Below are 25,504 nucleotides of genomic sequence, written 5' to 3'. Positions count from 1 at the left end.
AAATAACACCTCTGGTATTTGCAAACCAAACATCTGGAAGGATGACTGCTGAGCTTCCTTGGTAAAGTTTGGCTTCCAATTGGCTTGGAAGCCTTATCTATTCTACAGAGACTATGAATTCAAGATTACATCTGCTGCCCCTACCCCCTGGCATAAGGCCCAATTAGTGTCATTGGTTTGAGAAAGAAAGTAGTAATGTCATCATCTCATTTTCTCCAAACTGAAACACTCAAGACACAAATTATCCCAAATAATCAGAGTTCCACATTTATATGAAGGAAAGGAAAATAACCATAATGATAGGTTTTTCAAGAAATAAGACAGCTTAACAACAAACAAAAATAACCAAGTATCCTGAGACATTTAAAATGAACTTAGTACTTTTGTTTCCTTCCAAAGTGCAAAGGTCCATGACAGATGTAGTCTAAATGATGCCAATTCATGAGCCTTGAAAAATCAAATTATTACTACTTTAAGACTACTAGAGAGACTGTACTCCACCAGCTCCTTGGGATCACTTAGTCCAATATCGCAGTCATCTGTGGCAGAAGTGAGCTCTAGGTTGTGCCACCACCATCTGCCCCAGATCCCTCACAAGGTAGAACACGCTTGCTAGATTCTTCCCTTGGGCTTATGACATGCCCAGCAATGGTGAGCAGATGCCAGTGTAATTCTACTGGGCTTCCAAGCCCACTCAAGAAAGTTAATCTTCATTTCCATCAACTGCTACATGCTCATTTGTTTGTTTTGTCCTATTTTGTTTAGAACATAAGGCAATTCCTGGAGAAGTTATCTACTTTATGGCAATTTCTTCCTAACCCCACATGCTACTCTAGTCTCAATCCTTGCATCTAAAGGTTGAATGAGGCCATGAGGCCAAGAGATCATCCAGCGCAATACAAAGGATCAGTCAATGAATTCTTTAAAATCATCAGAAATTTGGAGATTTAAAACTATTCATTCATTTTAATTTCAGCTACCAATCACGTATTATATACTAGGCTCTGTGCTAAGTGGTAGGGGTATAGAAGTGCTGGGTAGATGGAAATAAATGATAGACCATCCCGTCTTAAGATTACTCACGAACTATATGATTTGGTGTTTACAAAGCATTTCCAAGAATATTATGATATCTACATTTTACAACAATCTTCTCAATTTGATATTGTGATCCCCATTTTATGGTTGATGGAATTGATGCTCAGCATAGTTTAAGCACTTTCACAGGGTCACATAACTGCAAAGTAGAAGTAGTCAGCTTCAGACTATTGTCTCCCAGCAATGGTTACACTCTAGCTGCCCTCAGCCCTAGAGCCAACACACATATCCTCGAAAATCTTTGTAGAAAGTTAAGTTCCTTTAAAAGTTCATTATTTTCCCATTGGCTTCACCTCTCCAGATGGAATTGTATTAGAAGAAATTACAGCCCAAAGACCGACAAAGCAGAGTCGTACTTTCACCTTTGCTTGGGGCAGCATGAGGTAAGGGAAGGAGGACTGCTACCCTAAACTGAATTCTCTACAAGGCAAATTTCATCTCTTCATCCCACAGTGCATGTGTTCTCTAACGTGCAAGATATATGACAGTGAAATTCCATAGACTGTACTGCCATAACCTTTTTTTTTTTTTAAGTTTCTGTTACTAGCACTGCTGGATCAATAGAAAAAGAAAATTACAAAAGATCATGAACTCTTCTGCAGAAAGAATAAAAACAATGCAGATGGCAGGGTGAAAAGGCTCCAGTTCACATCTAACCTCAAGCGCACATGTGCTCCCTGCTCTAACTTTCACAGCTCGGAATCCACTTAACACATCTCTGGGTTTTGCCCAACCCCCTTATTTCTACATCCCAGGACAACAGACCAAACCATAACTGCTCAAGCGAAGGCTCCTTGGGGACTTCTAGGAAACAACGCGAGGTGAAAAGTGATGCTCAGCTTGAGGTTGGCAACTGGAGATTTCATGAAATGAAGCCAAGGGCTAGAATTACTGCAAGGAAGTTCAGCCCATTGATTTTTTTTGGGGGGGGGTCAGATAATAATGTACACTTAAGCTAGGGGAGGATTCCCTCTGTGTCTTTCCTGGAAAGGAGTCAAGAGTTATATCCAAGAAAAACTGGAACAATGTAAAAATCAGAGCTATAAAGAAAAATTTGGCACTGAACAAAAAAATATATTTTATACTATATAAAAAGATAAATGATACAGATAAATAGAGCTAATAAACTGAGTTAATATACATCCCAATATAGCAAGTTTTCTCAATTTGTAGATGCCCCCATCACTATCCTGGGCACCACTATTTGGACACACTCTAGTGTTGTCAACATCCTCCTTAAATGATGGTGCTCAAAAGGGGACACAATTATCCAGATGTGGTTTGACAGTGAATTTTGCAATCAGGTTATTTATTATCTCTCTAAGTGATTCAACAACTTCTACTAACCACCCTCCTAACCTCTGGACATATAGCCTACCACTGTAGCAAAATGATCGTCTTTAGTATTTGGTAATAATGTTTCTGTATTCCTACTCAGACAGAAAGAAATGTGTTTTCATGGGCTTTTTCAGAAGGCTGCATACTTTCAAAAAGGATATTATACTTGCAGTTGGAAGAGAGGAATGAATGAACAGCTGAATTCCTTCAAGCCCTTAAGAATAGGGCAGTCCTTACAGAGGCAGGTTCTTTTTTCAAAGCACTTTTCCCCACATTGTAAGAATGGCAAATACTTTATAAAAACTTTTTAAATTCCTCAGATACATGCCATGTGATAAGCTGGACTCAAAATGGTCCTTGGTTTCAAGCACAGGTACTTTAATGGAAAAAGGAAAGTAACATTTGCGATGTACCTGCAGTATACATGCCAGGATCTGTGATAAGCTTGCTCATATATGTCTTCTCATTTAACTTTAACATAGCCATATGTACTTGGAGTTATTTTTATTTGACTGGTGAGGAAACTGAGGCCCAGACAGGTTAAATGACTTGTACAAGGTACTACCTCTAATTAAAGGCCAGGTCCTGAATTTGAATGTAGGGCAGTCTCCCCCAAACCCCTTATTAATCTTACAATATCTACCACCTTTGAAAACTGGACATTGGGAGACTTCTGGTTTTGGCTCCAACATGTAAAGAGCCTAGAATTCATTGTTCCCATCCTCCACAACAAGACAATAGCTGAACAAACTGAAAATCAACAATTCTTCTTAGACCCATCAAGGAACTGAGGTCACAGGGCAAACTGCCACTCAGAAATAAGGGAAGATAGGCAAACACAGAGAATCACAGATACGATCAGCTTACCTGGAGCAGAAGCCACTAGAGCCATAAACTAGTAGGAACACTTAAAGGGCAATTTTGACAAATTGACAGAGGCTAAATGTGGACTAGCTTGAGACCTAAAAGCTCCCGGGCCCCCAGTATTATAAGCCCCCCATACCTCCATGAACTTATCTCCAGGAAACATACAGAGTTCTCATGGTGAAGATCTAAGAAAAGTCTCCTTGTTTTTCAGGCAGGGGGAGGGGGGAAATAATAATTTAGGAATACACCATGAGCATTCTCCATAACAAATACCTGTTCTCCAAAGAACACAACTTTACCAAAGCTTAATATACCTGGTAGACGGGCAATTAGACAAGTCTAGCCCCCTCTAGCCCTCTAGTTCTATCTTAAGGGAGAAAACAAAAGCTGAGAAAACCTTCTGAAGGTCACAGCCCAAGAACTTAGACTCACTGAAAGCCTAAGATTAATCATAAGATTACAGACCACTACTATTCCTCCTATAATTTACCACCAGAAAGACAAAGACCCTATTTAAGAAGGAGTTATTAGGGAAACCCAAAAACAATTGGTGAGAAAAAAAATAAAATAAGGGAACTATAGAAAACTAAAGCTTCTGGCATTTATAGCTAGAGCAAACATTAAATAGCCCAGTTCCATAAAAATTCACACTAAAAGTGTAATTACCTTAGTTCCTATTAGCCTATATCATGCCTTACTTTCAACAATCATAAGCCATGCTAAAAGGTAAGAAAAACAGTTTGAAGAGAAAAAGCAATTATCAGAACCATAATCAGACATGGCACAGATTTTGGAAATATCAGACAGGAAATTTAAAATAACTATTATCAACATGTTAAGAGCTATAATGAAATAAGTGAACAACATACAAGAACAGATTGGGTAATGTAAATACAACGATGGAAAATGCCAGAAATATAAAAAGGAAATGTTAGAAATCAAAAATACAAACAGAAATGAATCAGTGAGCTTAAAGAAATGTCAGTGAAAGTTCCCAAACCAAAATGGGGCAAGAAAAAATAAATAGAAAAGAATACCTAAGAACCGTGAGACAAATTCAAAAGGTGTAGAATATGTGTGATTGCAATTCCAGAAAGAGAAGGAAGAGAGGACAGTGAAGAAGAGATATTTGAGGTAATAATGGCCAAAAATTTCACAAAATTCATGATAGACACCATCCAAAGGCCCAGGAAGCTTAGAGAACCTGCTTATTAGCAGGTTGAATATCAAAATACCAACTGCTAGGTATATCATAGTCAAACTGCAGAAAACCAAAGAGAAAGAGAAAAATCTTCTAAGAAGCCAGAGGATGAAAAAGTCATCTCACTTATAGAGGAATAAGCATAAGGATTATATCAAACATCTCATCAGAAACCATGCAAGCAAAGAGAGGGAAGTGGGGTGCCTGGGTGGCTCAGTTGGTCAAGTGTCTGACTCTTGATTTCAGCTCAGATCATGATCTCAGGGTCATGAGATTGAGCCCCACATCAGGCTGTGCACTGGGCATGAAGCCTGCTTAAGATTCTCTCTCTCTCTCTCTCTCTCTCTCTCTCTCTCTCTCTCTCTCTCTCCCCCACTCTACCCCTTCCCCACCTTGCTCGCTCTCTCACTCTCTCAAAAAAGAGAGGGAAGTGAAATATTTAGTGTTGAAAGAAAAAAACCTGACCAATGTAGAATTCTGTTTCCAGCAAAATTTTTATTGAAAAGGGAAGGAAAAATAAAGACCTTCTCAAACAAAAATAGAAAAAATTTGACATAGTAGACCTGCCTTGCATAAAATGTTAAAAGCAATTTCTCAGGAAAATCACATAGGTCAGAAAATTGGGTCTACATAAAGAAAGGAAGAGCATCAGAGAAGGAATAAATAAAAGTAAAATAAAATATTTTATTTTTCTTTTTAAAAAACTTATCTAATAGATAACTGTTCAAAGCAATAATAGCAACAATGTATTTGGTGATTATAGGACGTGGATGGAACAGGAGAGAGAAATTAGGAATAATCTGTTATAAGGTACCTGTACTACCAGTGAAGCAATATAGTGTTATTTGAAAGTGGATTAAAATAGTTTTAGAATGTATATGGCAAACTTTATGGAAACCACTAAAATTTTTCAAAAAGACATATAATTGATATGCTAAGAGAGGAGAAAAAATGGAATCATAAAGAATGTTCAGTTAAAACCAGAGAAGGAAGAGAGAAAAGTTAAAAGCATCCATAACAAAGAATAAGTGCAATGAATAGAAAGCAGTTACAAACATGGTGGATACTAATCCAATTACATCACTAATCACTTTATTATTTTTTTTAAGATTTTATTTACTTATTTGACAGAGAGAGACACAGTGAGGGAGGGAACACAAGCGGGGGGAGTGGGAGAGGGAGAAGCAGGCTTCCCACCGAGCAGGGAGCCCGATGCGGGGCTCGATGCGGGGCTCGATCCCAGGACCCTGGGATCATGACCTGAGCCGAAGGCAGACACTTAACGACTGAGCCACCCAGGTGCCCTGTGTCACTAATCACTTTAAATGTCAATGGTTCAAATACACAAAGTAAGGGCACCTGGCTGGTTCAGTCCGTAGAGCATGCAACTCTTGATCTCAGGGTTGTAAGTTCGAGGCCCACGTTGGGTGTAGAGATTACTTAAACACACAATCTTTAAATACACAAAGTAAAAAATAGAGACTATCAGAGTAAATATAAAAACAAGACCCAACTATAGATTTCTACAGAAAACACATCTTAAATATAAAGATACAGACAAAGGGATAGAGAAAGACATACCATGCTAACACTAAGGAAAAACTAGAAGAGCTAAATTAATTTCAGACTAAGCACACTTTGGAAGAAGGAAAACTATTAGGGATAAAGGGGTCAATTATCCAAGAAGACATAATCCTTAATGTGTATGCACCTAACAACAGAGTATCAAAATATGTGAAGCAAAAACTGATAGAATTATAAAGAGAAATATACAAATCTACAATTATAGTTGGAGACATCAACATCCCTCTGTCAGTAACAAATACATCTGGTAGATAATTAGTAAGGATATAGTTGAACTGAACAGCACCATCAATCAAATAGATCTCATTGACATAGGATACTCCATCCACCTACATCAGAATATACATTCTTCTCAAGCTCACATGGAACATTCACCATGATAGACCACATTCTGGGCCATAAAATACATCTTAACCCATTTAAAAGCATAGAAAACATACCAAGAATATTTTTAGACCACATGGATTTAAATTACAAATAAATAACAGAAAGATAACAAGACAATATCCAATCATTTGCAAATTAAACAACATACTTCTATATAACACATGGGACAAAGAAGTCTTAAAAGAAATTTTAAAATATTTTTAACTAAATTAAAATGACAATACAATAAATAAAATGACAATACAACTTACTGAAATTGGGATGCAATAAAAAAGAATGAAATCTTACCATTTGCAAGAACATGGATGGAGCTAGAGAGGCTAATGCCAAGCAAAATAAGTCAGAGAAAGACGAATATCATATGATTCTACTCATATGTGGAATTTAAGAAACAAAACAAATGAGCAAAGGGAAAAGAGAGAGAGAGAGAGACAGATAAATCAAGAAACAGACTCTTAACTCTAGAGAACAAACTGATGGTTACCAGAGGGGAGATGGGTAATAGGGGAAATAGGTGAAGGGGATTAAAAGTACACTTATGATGAATAGAGTCACGTATAGAATTGTTGAATTACTATACTGTACACCTGAAATTAATATAACACTGTATGTTAACTATACTGGAATTAAAATAAAAAACTTAATTAAAAAAAAGAAATGGGTGGGATGCAGCAAAAGAGGTGCTTAGAGGGATATTTATAGCATTGAATGTCTAATGCATATACTAGAAAAGAAAAAAGATCTCAACTCAAAAAGAAACCAGAAAAAGAAGAGTAATATAAACCTAAAGCAAGCAGAAGAAAAGAAATAATAAAAATTAGAGCAGAAATCAATAAAATTGAAAACAGAAAATCAATAGAGAAATAGGGTATCTGGGTGGCTTAGTCAGTTAAGCGTCCAACTCTTGATTTCAGCTCAGGTCATGATCTCAGGGTCATGAGATCAAGCCCCAAGTCGGGCTCCATGCTCAGCAGGGAGTATATTTGAGATTCTCTGCCTCTCCCTCTCCATCTGCCCCTCACCCTACCTGTGCACACTCACTCTCTCTCTCAAATAAATAAATAAATCTTTTAAAAAAGAAAATCAATAGAGAAATCCAATGAAACCAAAATCTAGTTCTTTGAAAAGATCAATGAAATTTAAAAATATCTAGTCAGGCTAATCCAAAAAGAGAGAGCGAAAAAAAAAAAAAGCACACTTTACTAATATGAGAAATGAAAGAGGAGTCAGTACTACTGATTCCATGGGTATTAAAAGAATAATACATAAATATTATGAACAACTCTATGGCCATAATCTTTATTTTTTTTAAGATTTTATTTATTTACTTATTTGACAGAGAGAGACACAGCGAGAGAGAGAGAGAGGGAACACAAGCAGGGGGAGTGGGAGAGGGAGAAGCAGGCTTCCTACTGAGCCGGGAGCCCAATGTGGGGCTCGATCCCAGCACCCTGGGATCATGACCTGAGCCAAAGGCAGACGCTCAGTCATTACTGAGCCACCCAGGTGTCCCTCTATGGCTATAATCTTGATAAAACTGATGAAATGCATTGATTCCTTGAAAGACAAAACTACCAAAACTTACACAATGAGAAATTGATAATCTAAATTGGTCTGTATTTATTAAAGAAAGTGAGTGAATAAGTAACAACCTTCCAAAAGGAAAGAACCAGGTCCAGATGGTTTCACAGGTAAACTCCACAAAACATATAAGGAAGAAAGGATACTAATTCTCTACAATGCCTTCCAGAAAACAGAAGCAGAGAGAACACTTCTTAACTCAGTCTATGAGGCCATCATTACCCCAATACCAAAACCAGATAAAGACATTTCAAGAAAGAAAAGCTATAGACCAATATCATTCATGAACATAAATGTAAAAATCTACAACAAAATATTAGCAAATCAAATTCAGCAATGTATAAAAAGAATCATACACCATGACCAAGTGGGATTTATTTCAGATATGCAAGTCTGGCTTAACATTCAAAAATCAATTAATGTAATCCATCATTCAATAGGCTAAAAAAGAAAAATCATAAGATCACATCAATAGGTGCAGAAAAAACATTTGCCAAAATCAAACACCATTTATGATAAAAGCCATCAGCAAATGAGAAAGAGACGGGGACTTTCTCCACTTGATAAAGTATACCCACAAAAAATTACAGCTAACATTGTACTTAATGGCGAGAAACTAGAGGCTTTGCCCGTAAGATCAGGAACAAGGCAATGATGTCTCTCTCAGCACTCTTATTCAACATTGTACTTAAAGTCCTAGCTAATGCAACAAGACAAGGAAATAAAAGGCATACAGATTGGGAAGGAAGAAATAAACTGTTTTTGCTCACAAATGACATGACTGTCTATGTAGAAAAATCCCAAAGAATTGACAAAAAATTCTCTGTGAACTAATAAGTGATTAAAGTAAGGTTGCAGGATTCAAAGTTAATATACAAAAACCCATTTTTTTATATATCAACAATAATTAATTGGTATTTCAAATTGAAAACACTATACCACTCACATAAGCACCCAAAAAATGTAACATTGCTTCGGTATAATTCTAACAAAAATATGTATAAGAACAAATGGAGAGATCCTCCATGTTTATAGACAGAAAGACTCAGTATTAATGGAGTCAATCCTTCCCAACATGATCAATGGAATCCCAATCAAAATCCCTGCAAGTTATATTGTGGATATCAATACTAAAGTTTATATGGAAAGGCAAAAGACCCAGAATAGCCACCATGACACTAAAGAATAACAAAATCGAAGGACTGGAAATATCCGACTTCAAGAACTCCTATAAAGTTACAGTAATAAAGACAGCATGGTATTGGCAAAAGAATAAAGAAACAGATCAATGGAACAGAATACAGAGCCCGAAAAAAGACTCACAGAAAGGACACAGGCAACTCAATGGAAAAAGGACAGTCTTTTCAACAACTGGTTCTGAAACAATTGGATACCCATATGCAAAGAAATAAATCTAGATATAGACCTTATATCTTTCATAAAAATTAATTCAAAATGGATTGTAGACCTAAATGTAAAATGCAAAACTATAAAATTTCTAGAAAATAACATGCAAGAAGATCTTGATCACTTCAGGTTTAGCAATAAGGTTTTAGATACAACATCAAAAGTTCAATCCATGAAATAAAAAATTGGTAAGTTGGAATTTTTTAAAAGTAAAAACATGTGTTATGTGATGTTAAGAGAATGAAGAGAAAAATCTGTTAGGAGAAAGAGAAAACAAGCCTCAGACTGGGAAAAAAATTTGCAAAACATATCTGATAAAGGATTTGTATCCAAAATATAAAAAGAACTCTTAAAATTCAACAGGAAAACAAACAACCCAATTGAAAGTGGCCCAAAGATCTGGGTGGATTGATATCTCACCAAAGATTTGCAGATGGCAAATAAGCCTGAGAAAATATGCTCAACGCCATGTGTCATTAGGGAATTACAAATGAAGACAGCAATGAGATTCCGCTACACAACTCTTAGAACGGCTAAAGTTCATCACACGGACGATACCAAATGCTGACGAACCCGCGGAGCAACACAGCTGTTATCAAATAGTACAGCCATTTTGGAAGATAGTTTGGCAGCTTCTTATAAAACTAAGCATACTGTTACCACATGATCCAGCATGTGCTCCTAGATATTTACCATATTGAGTAGCTGAAAACTCATAATCACACCCAAACCTGCACATGAATGTGCATAGCTGCTTTACTTATGATTGCCCCAAACTGGAAGCAAGCAAGATATCCTTCAACAGGATAAACGAAAAGTGGTATATTCATACAACGGAATACTATTTACTGATAAAAAGAAATGAGCAATCAAGCCATGAAGAGACAGGAAGGAGCCTCAGATGTCTGTTTCTAAGTGAAAGAAGCCAGCCTTAAAAGGCTATACACTCTATGATTCCAACTATTTGCCATTCTGGAAAAGAGGAATGTATGGAGACCCTAAAATAATCAGTGGTTGCCAGGGCCTTGGGGGTAGAGAAGGGGAGAGGGGTGAATAGGTGAAGCATGGGAATTTTTAGGGGAGTGAAATAGTTCTGTATGATATTCTAATGGAGGATACAAGACATAATACATTTGTTAAAACTCACAGAACTGTGCAACACAAAGAGTGCGTCTTATTGTAAATTATGGACTTTGGCTAATAACAATGTACTGGTTCATTAATTATAACAAATGTACTCCACTAATGCTAATAATGGTAATAACAGAAGAAACTGTATGCAGGGGAGAGGGAGCAAACAGGAATTCTGTACTATCTGCCTGATTTTGGTTTAAATCTAAAACTGCTCTAAAATATAAATATTGATTTTTTAATGAGAAAAACTGGACCTTGGAAATTAGTCCTTGATGTAACTAGTGACTAGAAATCACTGGAAAGTGTTAACTCGCTCTGTCTTCTTCCTCGGTCTGCTTTGACATTCCTTCCACGAGTTAGGAAGTTTTAGCATACAATAGATGCCATATGGCATCAGTGTAATTTTAATTGGGAAAACCACCAGAAAAAGTTAATGGACCAAAACATCCAAATAGGCAACACATTTCAATGTTATTTTCGAATACTGGATAATTTTTAAAAAATCAGCCACATAAAAATGGCAAGTTCAGGCTGTAAGAAAAGCCCCCATGTTTTCTAGAATAGCTCACAGAGAAGATACGCAAAGCGTTGCTCCAACTTCTGCTGGATTTACCTGATATTTTATGTTCCACATTAACTCGAATTGACCAAGCTTAGAAATAAGTTGCTATTAAGTATCAGCCATCTATTTGTGCAGGCCCATGACCAGACTGTAAATGGATGGAGCCTTTCTTTTAACTTTCACATGCGAGGCTTCTAAATACCAAGGTACATCAATTAGAAGGAAAGAAATGAGTGGGAAAACAATGAAAGCAATGTATTTTTCAAGGGCTATTACATATATCATTTCATAGATAGAAACATATACATACACATACATACGTACGTGCGTACGTATAGATTTTCCCCCCAAAGGCTATCACAGACCAGGAAAGGCAATTAAAATGATTGATTGGAAGAATCTTCAGGAATGAATACCCTTAACTGCTAAAAATTACATGGTTCTGCAATTGGCCACACCTCTGCTCCATCAACCCTATTAGTTCTTATCATTTACCCTCCACTAGCTTGTCTGAAAAACGAATTTGTTTTAACCTTCTGGACACTGTGATTCATGCATCCGATCATTTTTCCCTCTTCACATGTGTTGCTAGAACATACAGATGAAATTTATGGCCCGCCTCTACGAGGCATAATAAACTTCAGGTCATGCATCCGTCTCCTAACCTTAGTCCTGGTGCCACTTATCCCTATGTATTTTGGTCGCATTGTATCCTGCTCTTATTAATGTGCCCTTTTGTAGGGCACTTTAAATTCTTTTGGGGACAAGGTAGGCTGTAAATAAACAGGTAGGTAGATAAATAAGGAGAAGGAGAGAAAGAGGAGCTATACCTACCACCTCAAGCCAAAATATCACTTCAATAACGTATTCTCATGACTTTGAGTAGCAACTATAGAAGCGTTTGTATTCCTGCATGGCCAGACCTTTGTCAGGGACGCATCAGTAGCCCAGCACTGTCTTCCTCACAGTTGTCAGGGCCCGAGGTTGGACGTGCATGCATGGTCCTTCCAAAATCTTTTCTCTTTTTACTCTTGAGCCATATCTTAAAACTTTTGGTCAAATGTATATAACAACTTTAAAATTAGGTAGGCACTAATAAGGCTGGCTTCATCACAGCTCAGAAGACATATGTCTGTCTTCACACTGGATTCAGGAACAAGCCACCCTTGGGAAATCAGGAAGGTGGCGAAAGAGAAGAATGTAGGGGAACTCCAGATAGTTTGTCTTAACAGAACTCACTGGGGATCAGGAATTCATTTTACTGGGAACATGCCCTGAATAACTCTGGTCCTTCTAAGAGAATAGTGTGGGCTGGCATTTTTCATGCTGGACCATACCCTGCCCTATCACCTTGATGAGTTAGTTCTGCTTTAAGACATGATCCTTAGTCTTTTTTTCATTCTTTGTTGTCTTCCAGGCTTTCACTTGAATGAGCCAACTCTTGGTTGATTAGGAAATGTTCTTACTTCTCCAAGGTTCCCATGGTGAAGGAATAACACCTACCAAAGGAGGCATTGGGGTTGCATTCTTAGATCTTGCAGTTCACTCTTTCAAAAGAAAGCCCAATAGTATCCAAGGTTAGGGAAGTTCTACCATCACTCTGAGAACCCACGACAAATAGTGAAAAAGCCCCCATGGTTCACCAAATCATTCCATAATTAAAATCTTTTCTTTTCTTAAAAAAGGTCCTTCTCCAAAGAGTTTATGGGGACTGGACATGGATAACTCCAAACTGTCATGAGAAGAATGGCTTATGTCTTAGCTAGACCAAAAAATCATGGCGACATTCTAGGTTTGGTTACTGTCTTCTCGACTTGCGAAATGTTCTTTTTATAGTGTGTGACCATAATTCCATACATCAAGGCTAAGGAGTTTCTTCTCTGAACCACCTACTATTCCTAACCATGGCTTGGGAAAATACAAATCGGCTTTTGAAGACATATTGAATGCAAGATTCTGCTCCATAAAGAGGGAATGGCTTCATTTAAAGGTTCCAGTGCAAACATTCTGTTAGTGCTTTTATCTAATAAAATCCCGTATTTCTCTTCAGTATACCTTTAGATATTAAAAAGAAAGAGCACAAGAACTAGGGGGTCTTTTGTGTTGTCAGGACAATTAATGTGTTCCTTTGACCCAGTCTTGCTCTTCTTCGCTCTTCTTTCCTTCTTTAACCACTTAAGATACTAAATGAGTACCCTAAGAAAGGTCAACTGTCAGTAGTTTATGCAACCACTGTTATTGGAAAGAACTGCGTCTGTAACCTGTTATTAAGGATTTCCATGGCACTTTGTACTTCCGCAAGTGCTTCACAGCCAAAGCTTCAGCGATTACGAAAGCACCAGACTCCTCTTCCCCGTGGTTACTGGAAGATGCCTTCCCATCCTTCCTCCTCTAACTAATGAGAATTCCCCGATCTGAGTCGACTTAGAATTTCTACACACTCCCCCCACCCTCCGCAAGGCCTTATTCGTTCATATACTCAAGTACTCACTGAGCACTGTCTGTAACAATTTTCTTTTCACTTTTTACACACAGAGCCATGCAACGACAGTCTGCTGTCTTGTGAAAGATAAGGTAAATCTTGGCTAAGAGATCCCAAGCCCCAAAGGGTTGAGGTATTGCTTCTCCCACTGAACCCTAACACAGTCTCTTAAGATGTCTGTCCAAACCAAATTTCAATTTGTTTGGGACCTAAATTATTACAGGCCCCTGATGTTATGGGAAGTCAATAATATTAACCACTTGCTAGAAACCTATTTAAAGACCACTTCTGAGGCATCTCAGCTGTATCATTAGATTGATTTCACTTGTGTAAAACTAAGTTTTTTTCCATTTAATATGTACCGAATGCACACTATCTGCCAGACTGTGAATAAAACATGCAAACAAAATGGTCCTTATGCCCTAGAGGCTTGCAATAACCAGCTATGATAAAGTACTGGATGGCCTATTTCCTTTGAAAAGCATAAAACACCTTGTTCTGAAAATCTGTTACAGCCTCAGTATACATAGCATATGCGGCAACACCAAGCACAACTGAAGTGTTTCGTGTCATTTCAGAGTTTAAAATGTCATATTCTCATTTAATTCTCCTCCTTATCTATCACTGGAAGTCAACGTGAGTGTATGTGGGCGGTGTGCACATGCATACGTGTGTGCAAACAGTAGTTCAGGGAATTATTATTATACCAACTTCACAGATAAAGCAGCTGAAGCTAAGATCCACTCTAAGGCATATAGCTACAATAGTAGCTGGTGGTAGCAACACAGGACTCCTATCTGTGCAATGTTTTCCCCATTATATCCATTTCCTTCTAGGGAAAATATTGCATAGCACATAAGATTGGCTTAAGGTATAGTAAGAACTAACATCCACAGAGCATTTATCCCGGCCAGGCAGTATTTCAAGTGTTTTGTGTGAATTAATTCACGTATGATCAGAACCATCCTATGAGGGGGGTATACTATTGTCTCCATTTTACAGATATGAAAACTGAGGCACAGAGAGAGGTCAAGCAACTTGCCAAAGGTTATACTGTGGGTAGGTAGAAAAGCCAAGAGTTGCATGCAAACAGTCTGACTCCAGAGCTTACCCATTAAAACACTATGCAATAATGCCTCAAGGTATGGGTAGCTTCTCTCCCCCCCTCCTTTCTTTTCTTTTTGGCTCAACTCTAAAAACAAAAACAAAAACAAAAAACCCTTAATATCTCAGTTGTTGGGCTGCACTGGGTTCACTGGACATTTCAGGAAAATAACTCCATAACCTGGGTAAGATGTGAGGAATACAGCAAAAGCCTGAATGATTCCAACTACTCACCAAGAACAGCAATTCCCTAGAAACACACCACCTGCAGTGCCTTATAGCCATGGTGGAATGGAAATTATAAGAAGATAAGTGAAAAAAGTCAATACTGTGCATTTCCTAGGGATTGTTGATATGGGTATCAAATCTCAGATTCTCAGCTCTAATCGTAAAACTATGGTATTTAATTGAAAAGCTGGCCTTTTCACAAAGGTCAGGCCCTCCCTTGAGCCACAGTTCCTTCAAAGTGCTACCGGCAGACAAGACTCGGGGGCCAGGATCTTGGCTGTCTGTCAGGACTCAGTCTCCTGCAGGGGACATCGGCACAAGAAAACCCAGGGAGGGCCAAGGCCAGGGGACTCGTGAAGGCTGGCTTGATGAACTCAGGGGGAAAGAGCTGTGCAGGTGCACTCACCAGGTGTGGCAGCAGTGACTTGCAGCCAAGGTCAGGGGCAGGTGGGAATGGGGTAGACCACCAGCACGGGTCAACCACGTGGCTTGCCCCTGAGCTTGCCAAAGGAAGGAATGTCTTATTTTCGGCATGCTGCTCTTATATTCTAAAAACTTCATAAAATGACTTTTGCCTCCTCCTTAGGATGGCGTCACGTGTGTTTGTGTCTGGTATGAGACTCTGGGAAAGAATGGGGCGGGAGCAGGGGCAAAGCTCTTGTTTTGAGACTGACAAAACAAGTCAGCTGGTAGGAAGATGGCAGTGTTATTGTGAAGATGTCCCTGGGGAAGCTGGGCGTGGTGGCCTCCATTCCCCTCCCTGTTCTTATGGGGCCATCAACGTAGTGGGGCAGCTGCTAGGATCTGCAATTATGATTCAACGGCTGGAGAGTTTGAAAAATGCTGGATGCTTCTCAACAAGTCAAAAATGTTTCCATGCAGAAGAGAAAGTGTTTCACGATTTACTGAGCACCTAATAAAGAATTCTTCCTCCAGTAGAGGGGACTCCATGGAGTGTCTCAGGAATCACGCTTGTCTTTCTTCTTCCAGCAGGTGTTCAACAATTTCTGTCTGATATTGCCTTTCTTTTGTTTAAGAAGAAAATTATTATCATGTATCCAAAAAGACAGCATGTACATACTTGAGTACTGTCTGTGATCTCTCTCCTCTTTCATACTTCACGTCACCTCCTTCTCCACCTTGGTTTTTAAGATGTTAGTTAGTTAGTTAGTTATTTTAGGAAGAGAGCACATGCACACAAGTCCGAGCAAGGGGAGGGGCGGAGGGGAAGGGAGAGAGGGAGAGAATCTCAAGCAGACTCCGCACTGAGTGCGGAGCCCAGCGTAGGACTTGATCCCACGACTCTGAGATCACGACCTAAGCCAAAACCAAGAGTCAGACACAACTGACTGAGCCACCCAGGCACCCCACTCCACCTTGGTTTTTAGATGAAGAACCAATTCTACTGACATCTAGAATGGTGAGATGCAGTTGAAAAGATACCATAGTACCAATATAATCTACGAGGCAAGCCATCTCATCTCTCTAGGGCTGGATGGACTATTACTTGGTAGCTATTTGCACCAAACCAGCTAAATTTTGAGGCTTGGCTACTGCCTGAGTTCTGGTCTGTAGCCATGACTGGGGGCTTCAGCAGCTATCTGAAGAGCCTAAAACCCTAGTGCAAATTCCGAGAAGTGGGTTAGAGAAACATCTGTTTTATTGAAAACTCATTGATTTGCTTTTTAAATGGGCATTTCTTAAGACATCACTACATAAAGCACATTTGCTCCTTGTAGCAAATGCCGAATGCCACACATTCAAGAGTGACAAAGGAGTGACACTGTGGGCCACAAGGGCGGTCTGTATTGTATTATAAAGCAATCACATGTAACGCTAATGACTAAGGACGAGGTGGTCTGATGGAATTTGACCTTCCAAACAATCGCGAACAGATGATTATTTTAACAAAATGTGGGCATGGGCTTAACAGGAAGTTATCCAAATGGAGAGCCAGTGATTGAAATAATCCTGAAATTACAACCTGGAAGAAAAGAGGGTGTGGGCAGAAGGACAAGCCAGCATTCCCACAGATATAAGTGCCTGATTCAGCTTCCCATTCTGTGTCGGCTGAGTACCTCTAGCAGCCATCCTATTGCAATGTATGAGAGAGCCCCGCAGCCTGAGCTAAAAGCAGGAAGCCCGCCACTCAGTGCTAGCTCAGCTACTCGCAGCATCAGAGACATGGATGCATTTTGCTGCCATTTGTCCCCAAGCTTCTAAGGAACTGCAAGGCTTTATGTGCAGCAGTCCCAAGCCCATGATTGTAGAACTCTCTTTGGCAAACCTCCAGCAGCCCTGGCTACTCTGCTCCATTTCTACTCCTGATGAGGGGAGAAAACAGAGCACAGGATCCTCCTCACCTTCCCCATCATCTTCCTCATAGCTTCCAGGAGTTTTGCCCTGAGTAGGTCACAGTGGATTTCCTTCCTTTTAACTGCGCCATCTCTCACTCCCCCCCAAACTCAACTTAATATTTAAATCTGGGAGGGAATGGGGTGGGAGAGCAGGGGGTGAATCAAGGGAAGATAGGACACGGGACCCAGATCAATGAACAAGGGATCGTGTAAACGCTCCAGGTTCGATCCGTATAAAGGCAACACCTGTGGGAAAGGAAAATCAGCTGTTGGCCAGGCCAGCCCCATTTCTCTCTGCTTTGAGTACGCTGACATTTTCTGGGTTCAAAGAAAACAGCACCTCAATTACTAAATGGCCTGGGCATTATTTTAAAATAATGCTTGGAGTGATGTGATGTCTAAGTGGCCTTCTGCCAGGAGGACCTCTGCCACAGGGTTACATTCAAGAAAGCTTATTTTAAACAGGCATTTTTAAAATGGGCCATTGCTGTAATTCGGCAAAGTGCCTAGAAAAAGCTGATTTTGAGATTGGGCATTTTAAAGAAAATCGCTAAAATATAAGTTATAGTCACTTTCCCTAACGAGGCCTTCTTATCCTGTTGCCTAGCACTTTCTTTAAATATGCCGGGGGGGGGGGGGCCCGCGTACGGGCCTGGGGGCAGCCCCGATTTCTGGGCAAAGGGAGACAGCACAATTGACTGTGTCCTTGTTCACTGATCTAAGCGGCCTCAGCCAGGCTATAAATTCCAGGTGGTGGAGTCTAGAACAGTGGAGTTGACATCACCCGAAAATTCTATCCCTTTAAAGAAAGAGAGACAAAGGAGAAGCCCCTCAGAATGTCACTGTTCCAGTTTGAGACATGTGCCACCAAAAAAAAAAAAAAAAAAAGATGAATTAAAATTCAATTTTGTCATTTTCCCAAATCTGCCCATGGATGGAAGTCACTAAGGGCAATGCCGCTGGCTCAGAATGACTGAACACAAATTAGAGAAGTGGATTCTTTTCTATTCTTCCTTTGGCTCTAAATACTTTGGGCAGGGAGCAGGGAAGGAGCTATGGATGTCATCTGGTGCTGGCACACCATGATGTCAACGGTTCATTGGAATATTGATATAAACGATGTTCAAATCGTCTCTGTGATCGGCTCATAATTAGCTTGCCCCATTCCTGTGCTAGGTCTTTAAACTTTTCAGAACCGTCGGGGTTGGAGTCTTTACTATAGAACAAGCTATAAATAACTGACCATATGCTGACCAATTATGACCTGCCTCTTTTCTCTGCGTCCCCCTCCTATTCCTGTATTTGATTTTCAGTCTCCTTTCCATGTGCCTCTCAAAGAACACCAAGGGAGCTCAGTGAATGTTGCCATCAAAAGAAAAAAAATGAAAGAAAAGTTTGTTTGCCACTTCTCAACGCTCGTTGGAGTCAAAGCACAAAGGTATACGGTCCGTTGTTTTTAGCCAAAGGGGCTATGGGAGTCAACTCACACCTGAGCTTGCCAACTTGTTTCCACAAAATGAGGTGGGCCAGATGACAATGTTAATTTAGCTGAGCAGACCTACATCAGTATTGGTCATAAAGATAGGTGCTGGTGTGTCCTGCCAGTGCGTACCTACACCAAGAAAGGTCCGCTGCCGACAAGCGACCCAATGAACACGCTCACCGTGATTGGTCCCGACCTAGCTGGAACCATGTCTCTAGCTAGAATCATGTCACCCAATTTGGCTGATCTTATCATCATAGCCCATCCCCCCCAATAAATGCTATGTGCTCCCTTTTCTTTCAGTAAAGTTTAAGAATGCCACAGCATCCTGGGAACCAGTGCTGATGTTGACAACCCAGGTGGAGTACCATTGGTTAACATGATGTCAGCAGCCTGGTTCTGTAATGACTCAGTTACAAGTAATATCTGGACACACGGCACAGTCATTTGGACCAGGCACTATTCTATGCCCCTTACACTTATTACTTCATTTAACCCCCACAACCACTTTATGAGATAGGGTACTCTTCTTCTTCTTCTTCCCATTTTATAGATGAGAAAACTGAGGCTCAGAGAGCAGACGTAACTTGCCCTCGGCCACACAGCTAGAATTCAAAGTGAGGTCTATCTGGTTCCAAAGCCTGAACTCTTCAGCACCTCTCTCCAATGCCCAGGGTGGGAGCCTAGCGTGTTTCCTTGGAGAAGAGGGGGGGAGGGTAGTTTGAAATGCATATTCTCCATTACCGATACTTCAAACAACATCAAAAGGGAGCATGAAATTTTTATTTTATTCTGTCGAATTTCTGATAGAAACAGAGGGAGCTAGTTTGGCTGGAGGATGCTGGAAGGCTGGCTTCGAGGAAACCTCACGAGGTTCAGAGTCAAGTATATATTTTGCTCAGGGGTGGATTCACATCGACCGAGATCACAGAGGGTAATCTCCAAAAAAAAAAAAAAAAAAAAAGCCCAGGGTTTGGGGGAATCCAAACTCAATTTTGACAACGTCCCAGATTGATTGAATCCATATTGTCAAACCCTCCAAAGACTTCTGAATCAAAGCTGAATGCCAGTGTACCACTTTACAATGACAAACGTAAGTCATGAAGGCACAGATCCTCACATAATCTCCCTACTGGTAGACAATGTGGGAAGGCAAATTACAATCCAAAACTTGCTTAATAAACATGGAATTGATGTCAACTCAGGTTATAAGATTTGAACGTTGAATCATGTTAAAATATATCTCTATAAATAGGATACTACAATATCATATTAAAACAATAGCTAACACTTAAGGAGGAATTACTATGTGCCAGGCACTGTGCTAAATACGTAAGATATCTCCTTGTGTTCTCACAAAGGCCCTATGGGGTAAGCACCATTATGAAAATCCCCACGTTACAGAAAAGAGAGTGAGGTTTTGAAAGGTGTGGCCGCTTGCCCAAGGTCATAAAGCTGGGGAGTGGTAGGCAAGAGACAGGAACCCTCCTCAGTCCGGGTATGGGAACCCATTCATTAACCGCTTTGCTACATTGCCTCTGTGCCTAGTCCAGAGCTGGACAAGAGAGTCTCTCCCCCTGAGCAGAGGGGGGTTGATCAGTGCTACAATCTTTGTGACTGTCTCCTTTTCATCCCTTCATGACCAATGGCACCACCCCTGCCCCCACTCCCTGATTGACACATTCTTTCTTCAAGTGTGTTAATGCTGTCAATCAGGCTACTGTCTGGTCTTTTTTCCTAGGAGCCCTTCAATCTGTCTCTGTCTCAGTCCTGCTCTCTCTCTCTTTTTGAAATTTAAAACAAAGTTCAAAGAAGTACAATAATAATCGCCCATATTCCTGCCAATTATTGCCAATAATAGTCAACCCTCGGCAATTTGCTTCCTGTCTTTTTCCTACATTTATGCTTTACAAAATTCTACGAAGAAATATGTGGCTACGTTGTTCCTTTGTAATGGGAATTTGTGTAGCTCTGTACTCAGTCATGACTTATTGATATTCTAGCTTAACTCTTAGGGGGCAATTTCACTTCTAATATCTTCAGGTTCTTGGGGAGGCCCCACTCAGTAGCTTCCATGCCCCAACTACACATTTCCAGACATGGTAAGATTGGTATAAACAAACAGGCAGATAAGACTGACCATCTTGCTAGCACTGGAGCTCAAGAGAATGCACTTTGTCTAGCCTGCCCAGCTCTTAATTGTCAAAAGAAAGCTATTTCCACATAAAAGTCTGTAAAAATTGTTATTGTGCAGGGGTCAATGACTATACAATCTTTCCCCGACAAAGCAAAAGGATTTGTATATTGACAAGAAAATTACAGGAGCGGACATAAACGATTAACTACGTGGGTGACTTTGGCAAAATTGGGAGCACCACTTTGAAAAAGAGACACCTTGGCAACAGAAAAGTAAGCTATTAAGTAGTCACCTCTGAACATGTCTGAAAATTGTAGACATTAATTCAGGAGAGCTGATAACTATGACATTTAGTATATATTTATTTCAAAACAAAAAAAAATTAAAAGGGGGTGTTAGTTTATGGGCTTAAAGAGAGACGTGCACCCAGAACTCTTTTTAAAGGTTATCTGTGGAAAGGATAAGACCACAGAATTAATGGAAAATAAAAAGCCTCCCAGAAGGGAAAAAAATGTGGTGTGCATGGCAAATATCAACAAGTGAGCACAGTGAACAGTGGTCAAAGGCATCTTTTCTGTCAAATCAAAGAAGCCCTTTCAATCTGTGATACATTCAACTTCCAGGGTTGTAATTATGGAGTTATTTCTATAGTTTATCTACTCTAAATATATCTTTCTAATAATATATATGGCAGAAAACTGAGGAGATATTATAAACCAAATCCATAGCTATTTCTGGTCAAAACACTGTCTCAAGCAATCTCATGACAAAGATTATAGGGCATCAACCAAATGACTGGCTCCCCCTACTGGTCTTCCCAGGGATGGCATAAAACATTTCTCAAGCCTCAGCCCTTCACAGACCCCTTCTCAGGCACCGTTTGGCCCACCTAGATCCACAGGGTGTCCTACTGCTATAGCACTGAGGACAATCAACCGAATGAGCCTATATATTCTTCTAGGCTTTCAATGGAAGGAGCAAAACGTACCTATACAGGTCACTGCTCTGTGTGGAAAACTATCAGGTGAAGAGCGTCTCCTTTATGTTTAGCTACAGATACCAGAAGCCCTTCACTGTTCATTATCGCACATTATCAGATCTCTCTGGCTCATTTGAGCCGGCTGTCCTGGGCTCCTTCAGATCCACCTCCATCTTCCGCTCACACTGTCTGGCTATTATCCCTTTCCAGTTAGACTCATTCCCCTCAGCCCTTGCACCGATGGTCCAAAAGGTCAGGAGAATATTGGGCCAGGTTCATCTCTAATACCTTCCGACCTGAGAGACATTTCTGTTCCAATCACAGCCCACGCATCTGCTCTCCTCCTCTTACACCGATGAGTGTCCTCAAAAATCAGTGTAGAAACTTGACAGTCACAGTCTTTCTTTACTAATGCACGGACCATCAGTTCATTCCAAGCTCTTATTTTTATTCTCAACTCACCTTTCTCCACTTCTCTGTTAGTCTCTACCCCTCCTTAGCTGCTTCTTACTTGAATTGCAAATCTCAGCCAATTCCTGTAAGGTAGCCTTCGCCTCCTGTCTATGCCTTACTGCCTGCCCCAGGCCTTTGGACCCAAATTCTTGCCCCCGAACGGTGACCTCACAGTGCTCACCTTCCCTTCCCAGAGTAGGATTCTGAACCCTGACTCCAACATACTTGCTGGACCCACAACCTTGCCGACATCTTCTGGCTGGGCCTGATGCCCAGAAGTCTGAGTTCAGAACACAAAAGCCTGGCATGAAAATATGAATATAAGCTTCCTCTTATCAATTCTGCTTATTTGCCTCTATTGCCTAGATTAGAAATCTTTGATATTAGAATTACACAGGTTTAAGCCTGAAAGGGAGCTTAGAAATCCTGTATCTCAGTGACTTCTAGACATCGCTGGTCTGAAAACCTCTGATATCAAGATCTCCTGGGATGCCTGTTAAACACAGAGATGCCTGGGCCCTACCACAGACCTATAAATTCAGAGTTTCTAGGCACTGGTCCCAAGAATCTACATTTTAACAAGCTCCCCAGGCACGTCGGATTCAGAGTTAGACCTAGACACGCTGATCATCAAAGCCTGTCATTTCACAGATGAGGAAACCGAGAGTCAGGTCCCACGAGTCCCAGGTTTTTGTTCGTTCATCATGGCACTTTCCAGCACTTTCTCTCCTGCTGGGAGAAGTACTTTGGAACTATCTTGTGTAAGAGCTAGTTATAAAGTCCATTTGCAGTAAAAAGCTTGTTTTGTGAAGAACACAGTGGACTATCTGTTAAACTCTCTCAAAAACCCTCCTTTGAAAAGGTCTGCACACTCCCGAAGGCCGCCAATCTTGGGGTGACACGTATTAACTGCTGCAGATTTATGATTTCTCCCCTCACCCCAAACTCACATGGGTCCAAAGCAGGAGGGCCTGCTGAGCTTCAGCAATGAGCTGGAGCATGAGAGAATTATACTGGGATGATTGCTTGAGCTATCTGAACTACCTGGTACCCTTTGTTTATGAAGACTACACGAAGCAAGGCAAAGAGCCAAAAGCAAAATGGGAAAGACGCTGTCATGAAAAAAGAACGAATAGGTCCTAGCCCCTCAGATGCCCCCCCCCTCTTTAGTTGCTTATTGTCGAGCTACAAATTACATGCAACCACCAACACAAAGTCACACAAATAATGTTTTCCATTACGGATACATATTTTGGAAACAAAACAAGTAATGGACCCTTAGCCATTGACATTAATTGAAACAGCGGTATGATTTTTAGATCATACAAACGACAGAGAATTTAAGATAATAATCAAGTCCTTTTCAACCAGAGCAAGATGGACATAAAACCTATGACAGCATTCTCATGATCTCTCACTTGGTAAAAGTGTAAAAGGTCACTTCAAACTTGGTTAAATATAGCAGCCAAAGACATGAAAGACACAGTCGCCGGGAAATACTAGGTTGTCTTCTCGATGTGGGGTGGCTTGGCCGCCTCTGAGAGCTTGGTGTGAATATAATAACAAAATAGGGGCCGGGGATGAATCAAGAAATAGCAGGTGGGGCTCTGAAGAGTTATAATAACAACGTGACAAGGGCACTGGACTTATTATATACGTGATCAGAGGGAACATGAAGACTATTTGGATATGAATTTCGCTAGCGCTAAATGTAATGTGGGCTGGGAAACACTTGCGTGGCAGTTGCCTACGAAACCATCAGAAAGGTTATTAGAAGTCTGTGCTGTGCGTGTAGTTGCTAAGGTTAAGAAATTTCAGTTGTTGTCTCTGCTTTTCAACCCATTCGTATTTTGTCCACCTGGAAAGAGAGAACAATGACACAAACTTCCGATTCGATGACAAAGAATCAACAGCCTTCCTAGCTTGGTCTCTCTCCTGGGCATTCCCATAGTAGTACATTGTGTGTAAAGCCCATGCTGAATTTGTACACGTTGTGGTGTAATGACAGTCTAGACTTACAAATTCACCTCCTCAGCATGAGTGTGCTCTGAGGCAAGCCTACGTGTCTCATTCAACACCTAGATAGGCTCTGGGTACACAGGAGACTCTCCATGTACATTTGCTAAATGAATAGGTGTGGGTGAACGAATGAAAGAGAAGTCAAAGGGCGCTGACTGGCCATCGTGGATGCTGAAAAATGAAAACTTTAGTCAATCCACCAATTGGTTTGCCTACATGGCGCGAAACAAGCAACCTGCTTGCTTTTTTCTCCCTCCAAATACCCAGGCATTTCAGGTTATGTTGCCACTCAACCAGAATTGAAAGACATAAACTATCTTAGCCGGCTGCACAAGATTCGGAAAACGCACATATATTCTGCCTTTAGTTTTACCCCTTAGGAAATGGTCTGCAACTGTGCATGGTATTTTGAAAAAAGTCTCTATTATTGAAGGAAACCACAAGGACTTTATTAATGTTATCTCATTAATCTTCAAAAGATAGCTGTAAGGCAACAGCAAATTTTACTGACAAGGAAACAATTACAAAGGAGGCTGAATGACTTGCTTCAAGTTATTAAGTTAATTACTGACTCAGTTGACATTTGACACTGTGGATATCCTCCTTCCTAAATTGCTTTCCCTTGACCTCCATGACACTAAACTATTTTCACTCTTTCCTTTCTCTTAGGCATTTAAGCTTCTTTACGGAAGAATGAATTTAACGTTAAATCCATTCATTTGTATCACTGCAAATTGTCTTTATCAATGTACCTATACGTACGTAGCTAGGTTTACAGACTTTCTGATCTTCTTTCTCATGTACTGAGACAACTGCAGCAGAGTAGTTGAAAGCATGAACTCTGGAGCCAGAATCCATCCTTTCGAATCCTGGCTAGATGTGTGACCTTGAGCCAGTCACTTAATCTTTCTGTACTTTGGATTCTCTACCTGTAAAATCAGGATAATGACAGTACCTCACCTCAGAAGGTTGTTCTGAGGGTTACACGATTATATGTATATATATGAAATGCTTAGAACCGTCCCTGGCATATAATAAGCTATCAATGTTAGCTATTACTAATAACACTATTTCACAGTCACATTTCCATCTAGCTAAGCAAT

General features: G+C 40.2%; 1 protein-coding gene across 1 annotated transcript in view; it reads right to left on the bottom strand.

The window, feature by feature from the left end:
- Positions 1 to 25,504, bottom strand: part of GPC3 (glypican 3) — a 403,812-nt gene that overhangs the window by 190,979 nt on the left and 187,329 nt on the right. The gene's annotated exons all lie outside the window — the stretch shown is intronic.

This window comes from Callorhinus ursinus, unplaced genomic scaffold (genome assembly GCF_003265705.2).
Source record: "Callorhinus ursinus isolate GAN/ISIS: 27379988/994484 unplaced genomic scaffold, GSC_fseal_2.0 scaffold33, whole genome shotgun sequence".
Lineage (NCBI taxonomy): Eukaryota > Metazoa > Chordata > Mammalia > Carnivora > Otariidae > Callorhinus > Callorhinus ursinus.
The sequence above is the reverse complement of the archived record's forward strand: the minus strand, read 5'-3'. Positions and strand labels throughout refer to the sequence as shown.